Source organism: Ailuropoda melanoleuca, chromosome 15 (assembly GCF_002007445.2).
Source record: "Ailuropoda melanoleuca isolate Jingjing chromosome 15, ASM200744v2, whole genome shotgun sequence".
In the NCBI taxonomy this organism is placed as follows: Eukaryota; Metazoa; Chordata; class Mammalia; order Carnivora; family Ursidae; genus Ailuropoda; species Ailuropoda melanoleuca.
The window spans coordinates 21,176,457-21,188,150 of NC_048232.1; positions in this window are offsets into that span (position 1 = coordinate 21,176,457).

The window sequence follows — 11,694 nt, forward strand, 5'->3', positions numbered from 1 at the left end:
CGGAGCTCGGCGACCGTCGCCTTCGTGGCCTTCCGCCCGGTGCTAGAGGGCAGCCTCGGGGAGGAGGAAGGGTAGTGCACCCCTGTAATAACCAACCAACCACGCTTAGGGCATGTTGAGCCTGGGCTCCAGAGCGGTGCCAAAGTAAGGAGGAAGCTGGCGGCCTGAGGAATTGCCTACACCTGCCGCTTGACCACAGACGTAGGCGTTTCATGGACCAAAAAAAAAAAATTCTTTGCAGAGATTAAACAGCCTACATTTCTATTTAATATGAAGGTCAGAATTCAGGCGTCAAGTTTTAAGCTATACAGTGTAGCGTGGGATTTATTTTTACGAAGTTTCTACAATAGTAAGAGAAACTGCGTAATAATGACACGGTTGTTCAAATTATGTATCATGTTTTGACAATGGTGAACTATCTTTTCTAACATCATCAGTATGTCATTTGCTGGTTTTAGGACTAAGTATACCATATTTGCATTTCAAAATATGGTCTACAGGAAAACAAAAGATTTTCTCTCATGTGAAAACGAAGTTAGTTATTGGAAGCTCAGAATATAAAAAGGAAATTACTGTAACATTAACACAACTATGTATGTATGTATTTACTTATTTATTTATTTAAAATAAAGATTTTATTTATCCAAGAGAGAGCGAACGATCATGAGCCGAGGGGAGAGTTAGAGGGAGAAGCCGAGTCCCTGCTGAGTAGGGTGCCTGACGCAGGCCTGGATCCCAGGACCCCGGGATTGCTACCCCAGCGGAAGGCAGAACCACTTAACTGACTGAGCCACCCAGGTGCCCACAACTCTTATATTTAAAGACAAAGATGTAAGGCCCCAAATGCCAAAAAAAGAAAAAAAAAAAACTGTAACCAATGCCAACATGATCTTTTGTAAAGGTCTGTTTTCCTTTGAGAAGTTGAAGAGAGCAGAAAAAGAGTTACTTTTACTCTACATAGATTTTTGTTTTCAAAATCTAACTTCTAAGTCTCTTGAGGGAAATTTTATCATATAATCAAAAAGTATTTTAAAAGAGAGTAATGTATAAATCTATAATAAATGATTTTATTTATTTATTTATTTGACAGAGAGAGAGACAGCCAGTGGGAGAGGGAACACGAGCAGGGGGAGTAGGAGAGGAAGGAGCAGACTCCCAGGGGAAAAGCCTGATGCGGGGCTTGATCCCAGGACCCTGGGATCACGCCCTGAGCCGAAGGCAGACGCTTAACGACTGAGCCACCCAGGCGCCCCCATAAATGATCTTTTCTTAAGTGATTTTTTTTTTACCACAATGCATGTAAACATTTTTAAATAAAGAGAAAAACCCCAAGGTAAAATTAAAAACCTAATTTGGTTAGAACCAGGCCACGTAGTGAAAAGACGTGACAAGCTGTTGGCTGTTTCGCTAATGCAGTTCGAGTGTGTATTTTGAAACTGAGGAGGGAGGTCTCACCGTAGACTTCGTGAGTCATTGGTCAGCTCAGTGCAGCATTTGTTGGTGATATGGACTGCATAGTTACACCATACCACAAAAACATGAACTGAACAAAACCTCTTTGTCTGAAGCCTTGCTATAGCATATCACAGAGTTTCAGATTTCAGTGTCTGGGAGACCAAGTTATGAGCATGACTGTTTTTGAAACTATTAACTACATAACATTTCTTTTGTTGTCAGTTACCTACACTTACCTCTCAGGTGTTCTGCCTTATAAAATTGTTCACTTCAGATCACATTCTCCTGAATAACAACTGGGTTGGGCACTGTCAAAGCATCTGTCATACTAAATCCAGGCTCTTTGAATCACATGATGAATTAATTGATGGTTTTTAGTGAAAGCTCATGAGCTCTGGAGTAAACATTAAAAAAAAAAAAAAAGGAAAGAGAGAAAGAATGAAAAACTCCCCGAAATTTGGTTGCTTTAGAACATTGGGCAAGTTATTTAACATCTCTGAGCCTCTTTTTTCTCACCAGTAAACACTGGATAATGAACTTTTCTCAGGGTGGTTGGCAGTAATCTATAAGGCGAGAAAAGCACACAGCTCATGTAGGAAACAAGACAAATACTAACCAGGCCTTCAAGGAGTATGTTCCTCCTTTCTAAACCACAACTAAGGAACAAGCTGTCTAAAGTCTTCCATTTCTGAAAAGTTGAATGTCTCATAGGCTAAAATAATTTTTACTTTTTAAGGTAACAGGATTTATGGCAAGATTTTAAATTTTCAAATGCCTCTTGGAAACAGGTATAAATGTAATGTGTGTTTATATTGAAAAGATCACCTACCAATTATTAAAAGTGATAACATCTCAGATTAAATAGCATGAGGATTTGATTACGAGTCAAGTGCTGACTCTGAACATAGTAATTTATATATTCCAGATGGATATTATCAGTCCTATAGTCTAATAAAAGCCAAGAGGTTTCAGGTTAGGTTTGTAATTTAAATTCTTTCTGGAGTCATCATATGTAAAGTGCTTATTTTTCTTTTATCACCAGCTGTAATCTATGATTATGTGGTGTAGGCTCTGTTAGGTAAACTTGTTTTATGTTGTGCTTCATCCATAACCAAAGTTCTTAAATGAAGGGTTGGGAAAGGAAATAGCAAGGTCTTTAGCCAGGACAATGTTATGCGACTAAATCCTGTATGGAAAAACTCCTGCGACTGGATCATTTTAATGTCTTAAATTTTGCTGCAATGACATAACACACCCATTCTTGTAAAAACCCATCAGTAAGTGTTTGGCACGTGCTAAAGCTGAAAACCAAGATGCGAAGCACGATGGGAGTCTGGACAGGAGCAGTCTTGACGTGGAATTTGGAGCTTACTGCCAAATGTCCTTGAGCCCCGCAGTGAAGGATATCTTCTATTTGGAGCTAGTCTAGATGTTTAAAAGGAAGACGAATAAAAATGTGAAGAAAATGGTAGAGCTTAGCCATCTGCAGAAGTGAGTCTGCCTGCAAGATTTGTGACCCTGTTGCTGGGGGAAATTTCTGGAACTCTCTCTGTTTGGTCAACCAACCACAGTGGGTGCACATGCATGGAATATAACCTAGGAAACATGCAATGCGTACATTGCAATATGCAGTGAGTGGTTCAGGAAAGGCAGGAGTCTGATGGAGAGTAATAAAAGGGCAATTACCATAGTTCGTGCAATCTAAGATTTCACCCAAAGATGATAAAGATGTGGATCTTAGAATCGGTGAAATAAATAATAAGGATTTATGAGCCAAAGACCTTTTCTGGGGGCTCCATTTCATCAGACCCCAGAGGGATTTGCTGTCATGAGGAATGGAACATTCATCAGACTTTCATCAATCACCTACATAGGAGCTTGCAGTGCTCTGTTCTTTTCTCCAGGGCCACAAGGTAATTCAGATTCTTGGGTACATGGATTCACAAGAAAGAATTAATCTAGACAGCAAATGCATGGTTTTGGTTGCATGAGTATTCCTCTGTGTCCCAACCTAAGTGAACTGATAAGTTACAGTATTTAGACCTTCCACAGGAGGACTAGACTCGTTCCCTGAAACGAACTACCAGGTCAGGCTTTGCCTAGATGGTTAGCTTGGCTCTTCAACTAGTATTCCTGGTATCACAACATTAATACCTTTCCTTGTCTTTCTGTTCAAACTCATCTCAGAAATGTGTTACAAAACATTCTAATTTAGCAATTTTGAAAACTCATGAGGAATATTGGACACAGGAGAATATGGTAGTGTGAAATTTGGGCTTGTTATTGTTATGCCTGATTATTTACCTAGAAATGCTTCGGTGTCCGCTCAGAGGGATATGTGTTACATGGGTTCTGCTATAACAATGTCCTGATCAGGAGTGCACAGTCAAGCAGCACCTGGCTGGCTCAGTCGGTTAGGCATCTGCCTTCAGCTCAGGTCATGATCTCAGGGTCCTGGGATTGAGCCCCGCATCAGGCTCCCTGCTCAGCGGCGAGTCTGCTTCTCCCTCTCCTCACTCGTGCTCTCTCTCTCTCTCACATAAATAAATAAATAAATAAATAAATAAATAAATAAATAAATGAATAAATAAAATCTTTTTAAAAAACCGGGGGGGGGGGAGTGCAGAGTCCAGGAATGGCACATCCCCTGTCGCACTTCAGAGGGGACTACTCCAAGCTCTGCTGTGAGCTGTTCTAGACCAACGAGCCATCACCGTGCTGGTTCATATACTGAATATCAGCAGTGGGTTTTTATCAGTGAATGAGGTGGCCTATTGACTGGTACAGTAGATGTTAGAAATGGGCTCGAATTGGTGAATGTAAAGATCTTCAAGATACATAGGTCAGCTGAAATAGTTCAGATATCCTCCCACCTTGCGGGAACAGTCTGCAAGAGTCTCGTGGAAGCTGGAACTTAAACCTTGAGGGGTGGGGCTTCAAGCTTGATCCCCTACCAGTCCTCTGCCCAGCTTTTGCTTTTATAATTGCCTGATGCCTACTAACAGGACCTAGGATCTTGCTTCTGGAATGTTATCATATCTGCTTCAAGGGAATCATTCACGCCTGCTGGTAGTTTACCTGAAAGGACAGAAAAGTGGGGCCTTGGGGACCTCTACAAATGGCCTGCACAAACTGTTTGGGATCTGCACAGGAGGGTTTAAAAATAAATGTGGGAGACTGGCTTTCAGTATCAGCTGAGAGCAAGGCAGTGGGGAAATAGCTAATCTTTACCTTCATCAAACTTCTTCGAAGGATACATCATCAACGCAAAGAATTGTGTGTGACCAAATTAGGGTCAGTTTTCTAGGAAGCCAGAAGAAAGAGTAAAAGATTCTTTAATGTAACTGATTTTGATATGTAAAATCTGTATCTGTTTAATTTGTCCTTGTATCCCCTGCCCAACCTTGGGCCACACACATTGTAGGTGTTCAATATGTATTTGTCAAATGAATCAGTGATGGAGAAATTCTGAATAAGTTCCTTAAAAGAGCGATTCCTAAAGCATCATGCACCTCAGTGGTGGGCATTAAAGAACTGGGGAGGAAAGTACTGTTAGCTACTATTTCTAGGTGGGGAGAGATTAATTCAAGCTGCCAATGTTTGATAGCTACAGGAAATCCTGACCCCATGGCAGCAGGAGATGTTTGGGCCAGAGAAACCTGCTGATTTGCTGTGTCATTCTTTATGAAGAAGGAGACTCCCATGATCAATGCATAAATGAAGAGAAGGGAAGGTTTGCAAGGATAAATTCCCATCAGGAAATTCTAAGTCTAGGTTTAAGCCACCAATGGAAAACATTGGCCCAATAAGGAAAAATTGTGTTTGACTATCATGGCTTATTTTATATGTCAACTTGGCTGGACTACAGAGCCCAGATATACAGTCAAATATTATTCTAGATGTTTCTGTGGTGGTGTTTTTGGATGAGATTAACATTGAAATTGGTAGATTTTGAATAAAGCATATTATCCTCCATAATATGGGTGGGCAACATCCAATCAGTTGAAGGCCTGAATAGAACAAAAGACTGCCTTCTCTTGAGCGAAAGGGAATTCTGCAGCAGGTGGGCTTTGGACTTGAATTGCAGCGTTAGCTCTTTCCTAGGTCTTTTGCCTGATGACCTTAAGATTAGAACTGTAACATCAGCTCCTCCCTGGATCTCCAGCCTGCCTGCCCGCCCTACAGATTTTAGACTTGGCAGTCTCCATAATTGTGTGAACTAATTCCCTAAAATAAATCTATGTGTATATTATATACAGTCATCTTATTTGTTCTGTTTCTCTGGAGAACTCTGGTTTACACAGTGACCACTGAAAAATTAAAATTAATCAAAGGCTACCCTTACATTTTTTGCAGGTCTTAATATCAATAATAGTGAATGTGATGGTTAGCTTTATGTGTCCCCTTGACTGGGCTAAGGGATGCTTAGATAGTTGGTAAACATTATTTCTGGATATGTCTCTGTGGGTGTTTCTGGAAGAGCTTAGCATTTGATTCAGTAGACTGAGTAATGAAAATTCCCCTCACCAATGTGGGTAGGGATCAACCAATCTGCTGAGGGCCTTGTAGAACTCAATGGTGGAGGAAGGGCTACTTTGCTTTCTGCTTGAGGTGGGACATACATCTTCTCCTGCCCTCAGACATTGATGCTGTTGGTTCTCTGGCCTTTGGACTTGGACAGAGACTTAGACCAGGGTCCCCGGGTTCTCAGGCCTCCAGGTTTGGGCTGGAACTACACCACCGGTTTTCCTGGGCCTCTAGCCTGCAAACAATAGGTTGTGAGACTTCTCAGCCTCCATAGTCACATGAACCAACTGCTTATAATAAATCTTTCTTATTGATTCTGTTTTTCTGGAGAACCCTGACTGATACGGCAAATATATTTATAGGACTGAAAAAAATAATCATATAAGTCCAATATTTACTGAATGCTCACTATGTGTCCGGAACTTTTCTAGGCACATAACACATCACTTTGATGACCTGCAATTTAAAAATGAGAAAATGGAGACACCAAGAGGGTCATTTGTTTGTCCAAGTTCACAGTTTGCAGGAGTGAACCTGGGCTCTGAACACAAACAGTCTTGTTTCAGAACTTACACCCTTAATCATTATGCTATATTGTCTCACTGAACTGTCATAAGGAACAAATTATTTCAGTTCTTTCCCTAATGTTAGTTTTTGCCGTAGCCAGCTGTCGAGCACATATTAACGACTTAATTAAGAATCTGAGTTGCTGGGGTTGCTGTAGAGAATCAAACACATTAACCCTCTGTATAACTGGAGGCGAGTTATCAGAGAAATTCACCTTTGTGAGATATTCATAAGAACAACAAATTAAGCAAAAGATATGCATGCCTAAAGAGCTACAAAGTTCATGCCTAAATCGTAATTGCTTTACTCCTAGGAAAGCTTCTTAACCTATTACTTAGACCCAATATATCCTTACCATTAGTACAATTCCAACGGAGTTTGAAATCTGCCTTCTATCTCTGCAGCCAATAAAAGTGGGGAGAAGGGCTACCGAAGAAGATTACTACATTGACAGCTGGCACAAAGGCATTGAAGGTCTATGAAAATCCACAGCAAAAAATTCAGATAACATGAGAGGTTTGGGCCATTTGTAAGAAGCAAATAGATCACCACTTGTCACTGGCCCTGAGGACATCACTATAAAATAACTAAGGTTCATAATAATGACCATGACTCATTGCTTGTGTTTAATGCAACTATGTTTAGCACACTCTCTCTAAAAAGCAGGTGTATGTATCAAACAGTTAAAATATATTGTTTCAATTCTAAAAGTTATTCTAGCTGAATTCATTCCCTGAGCTCGTTTGATGTCACTGAAATTGCATTTTATGCCTGAAACAAAAGGTGACATTTCTTTGTTACTCGCATGAGATTGCTTTGTGTGGTTGTAATGTCAGAGTTTTCAGAGCTGAAGGGACCTTAGAAATAGTATACTTTAGTTAAGTCACTCAAGGGCATATAGGTAGCTAGACCATAGCTACATCTAGGATTTCTTTTCCTTTTTAATTTTTTTTTTAATTTTAAGTAAACTCATTGCCACATGTGGGGCTCAAACTCATGATCCCAAGGTTAAGAGTCGCATGCTCTACTGACTGAGCCAGCCAGGCACCCCCATCTAGGATTTCTTTATCCTTTGGTCCATCACAATGTATTAGTCATGTTAGGCTACGTTATGTTGCAGTAACAAACAATCCCAAATCTCAGTGACTAGATCCAGTGAAAGTTAATTTTTCACGCACACTACCATTCCCACAGAGTTGACAAGGACTTCTGCTCCACACAACAACCTAGGGATACAGTTGATAGAAACTTCTTTTTCTTGGGGCTCCTGGTGGCTTGGTTGGTTGAGCATCTGACTCTTGGTTTCAGCTCAGGTCATGATCTCAGGGCCCTGGGATCCAGCCCTGCATTGGGCTCTATGCTCAATGGGGAGTCTGCTTGAGGATTCTCTCTCCCTCTGCCCCTCCCCTCATTTGCACGCCCTCTCGCTCTCTAAAATTAAAAAAAAAGAGAAAAGAAAAGAAAAAAGAAACTTCTTTTTCTTGTGAGAACAGCATCTGGAACAAAAGGTCTCTTGAGTCACTTTCTGAAGAGAAGGAAGGAGAAAGAATCAAGTGCTGGCAATTAAACACATTGACCCTTTCCACCCACTCCACTGATGAGAAAGAGTCACGTGGCTCTACCAACTGCAAAGACGCCTGGAAAATCTATTCTTGCAAGTGCTCAGGAAGTGAAGGAAACCAGTATCAGTGACCATGATGGTGACTATGGTGATGATATCTGATATCTGCACAGGTCCATAAGGTCCAGAGACTGCTTCTCTCATTTACATTATTAACTCAACCTTGTGCACTAACATTTTCCTTTTTCACATGAGAAAATCAGGCTCAGAGGAAGTCCAATTGAGTGGAGTGATTTGCTTGTGATCATATATGTCAGTCTTTAGGAGATGAAGTACTGGCAGTCTAGTCAGAGCTGAAGAAGGCCTGAGGAGAAAAGTGGGAGAGGCATCTCATCCAGGGACAGGCCAACATGAGAAGCCCAGTCCCAGAATTCACTGCAGAAGAGCTTTGAAGCACAAGCATTCATAAAAGTAAAGAAATAGTGGAACGGGCTTCTAATTATGAATCCTTTACTTAAAACCAAAATGCCCCCTTTTATTTTGCAACAAAGCATGTCTGGTGCATAAGTATAGACACAATATCTATTATATTAATGTAAAACAAAGAAAAAAACCACATGTTCCTAATAGAAAGTATTAAGTGTTATGTAATGACACTATTGCATTTGAAAGATCACATCTGGGCTAGAAATTTAAGGGATGAATTCATGACGAAAAAAATTACAATTGTGAAATGAATCCATCCTGACTGATCTATGGGAAAATTTAACAATTAGGGGTTTAGGAGCAAAGGTAGCCAAATGAGAATGACAGACCCAATCACGCAGCAAGTATTTGGTATTAAGTTAGTCACAGGACAAAGATGATCAAAAAATAAATAAATAAAAAGTCACAGGACAGAATATTAAGGAAAGGTGTGGTGTCCTGGAAACTTAACACATCATTGAGAAAGACTAATACATGTAAAATGATACATGTTTGGTTTTTTTTTTTTAAAGATTTTATTTATTTTTCAGATTGAGAGAGAGAATGTGCACAAGCAGGGGGAGCGGCAGGCGGAGGGAGAAGCCCGATGGAGGCCTTGATCTCGGGACCCTAGGGATCGTGACCTGAGCTGAAGGCAGACACTTAACCGACTGGGCCACCCAGGTGCCCCATGCTACATGTTCTTATAAAACGGTCTATAACAAAGTGCAGTTTTGTAAAGTGAAAACTCCAAAAAACATAGGAAATGTGAAGAAAAGTAAATTCTAAGAAAGAAAAGAAGGAGGCGTACTCAGTGAACATTTTATGCCAAAGCCCATGTAGGTTCAGGACTTAGAGCCTGAGTGCAGTCTGGGTAGGTGAACAGGAAGAGGGAGTCCATTCTAGAAACAGCATGAACAAGGCTAAAGGGGTATTGTGCTCCCGGCAAAGTGGCATGGTGTGGCATGCCAATGTGTGCTATTATTAGTTGTGTAAATGCAGCTCTATCCCCCTGGATTATTACATCTTAAGGGAAGGGCGTTATTGATCTTTATGTAAGTGGAGTAAGCATTGCATTCGGCATATAAACGATGCTCAAAAGTGTTTAATTTGTATGGTTTACTGTCTCACATCGAGGTCTTTCATCCATTTGGAGTTTATCTTTGTGTATCGTGTGAGAGAGTTGTCAAGTTTCATTCTTTTGCATGTAGCTGTCCAATTTTCCCAGCACCATTTATTGAAGAGACTCTCCTTTTTCCACTGGATACTTTTTCCATCAAAATCCTAGAGGAGAGCATAGGTAGCACCCGCTATGACATCGGCCACAGCGACCTTTTTCATGACACATCTCCAAAGGCAAGAGAAACAAAAGATAAAATGAACTTGTGGGACTTCATCAAGACAAAATCTTCTGCACAGCCAAGGAAACAGTCAAAAAAACTAAGAGGCAGCCCACGGAATGGGAGAATATATTTGCAAAGGACACTACAGATGAAAGACTGGTATCCAAGATCTACAAAGAACTTCTCAAACTCAATACACGAGAAACAAATAAACAAATCATAAAATGGGCAGAAGATATGAACAGACACTTTTCCAATGAAGACATACAAATGGCTAACAGACACATGAAAAAATGTTCAAAATCATTAGCCATCAGGGAAATTCAAATCAAAACCACACTGAGATACCACCTTACGCCAGTTAGAATGGCAAAGATAGACAAGGCAAGAAACAACAATTGTTGGAGAGGATGTGGAGAAAGGGGATCCCTCCTACATTGTTGGTGGGAATGCAAGTTGGTACAGCCACTCTGGAAAACAGTGTGGAGGTCCCTTAAAAAGTTAAAAATTGAGCTACCCTATGACCCAGCCATTGCACTACTGGGTGTTTACCCCAAAGATACAGACGTAGTGAAGAGAAGGGCCATATGCACCCCAATGTTCATAGCTGCATTGTCCACAATAGCTAAATCGTGGAAGGAGCTGAGATGCTCTTCAACAGATGACTGGATTAAGAAGCTGTGGTCCATATATACAATGGAATATTACTCAGCTATCAAAAAGAACGAATTCTCAACATTTGCTGCATCATGGATGGCACTGGAGGAGATAATGCTAAGTGAAATAAGTTAAGCAGAGAAAGACAATTATCATATGATTTCTCTCATCTATGGAACATAAGAACTAGGAAGATCAGTAGGAGAAGAAAGGGATAAAGAAAGGGGGGGGCGCCTGGGTAGCGCAGTCGTTAAGCATCTGCCTTCGGCTCAGGGTGTGATCCCAGCGTTCCAGGATCGAGTCCCACATCAGGCTCTTCTGCTGGGAGCCTACTTCTTCCTCTCCCACTCCCCTGCTGCTGGCTGTCTCTCTGTCAAATAAATAAATAAAATCTTAAAAAATATATATTTTAAAAAAAGGGGGGNAAAAGGGGGGGTAATCAGAAGGGGGAATGAAGCATGAGAGACTATGGACTATGAGAAACAAACTGAGGGCTTCAGAGGGGAGGGGGGTGGGGGAATGGGATAGACTGGTGATGGGTAGTAAGGAGGGCACGTATTGCATGGTGCACTGGGTGTTATACGCAACTAATGAATCATCAAACTTTACATCAAAAACCCGGGATGTACTATATGGTGACTAACATAATATAATAAAAAATTATTATAGTAAAAAAATTAATACAAATAAAAAAATTTTTTAAAAATTAAAAAAAAAATTTGTATGGTTTAAAATTTTTGCTTAGAATCATAGAAAAAGGATTCACAGAGGTTCCAAACTTTTCTTGAAGCTGTTGCTGATTTTTAAATGGAAGATTTTATTCCTAATGGTTTTTTCTCGGTTACTGTGAAAGACTCAAACTGTAATGGGAAGACTAATGCCAAGTTGGTTTGTACCACATGCAAAGTACTCTAGTAACAAACATGATTCCTTGTTACTTTTTGTTATACCATTACCTGGGGAGAAAGTCTGAACGGTTGCCAAGCCAAGACAGGATTCCCTCATTCAGCTCATTTCATCTTTAATAATTCATTGGCAAAGTTCGTTTTACCTGCAAGAAGCCTAGAGTTTCTTATTGTGTCTTAATGAATTTTAATTGAGCCCCTTCTTATCTTGATG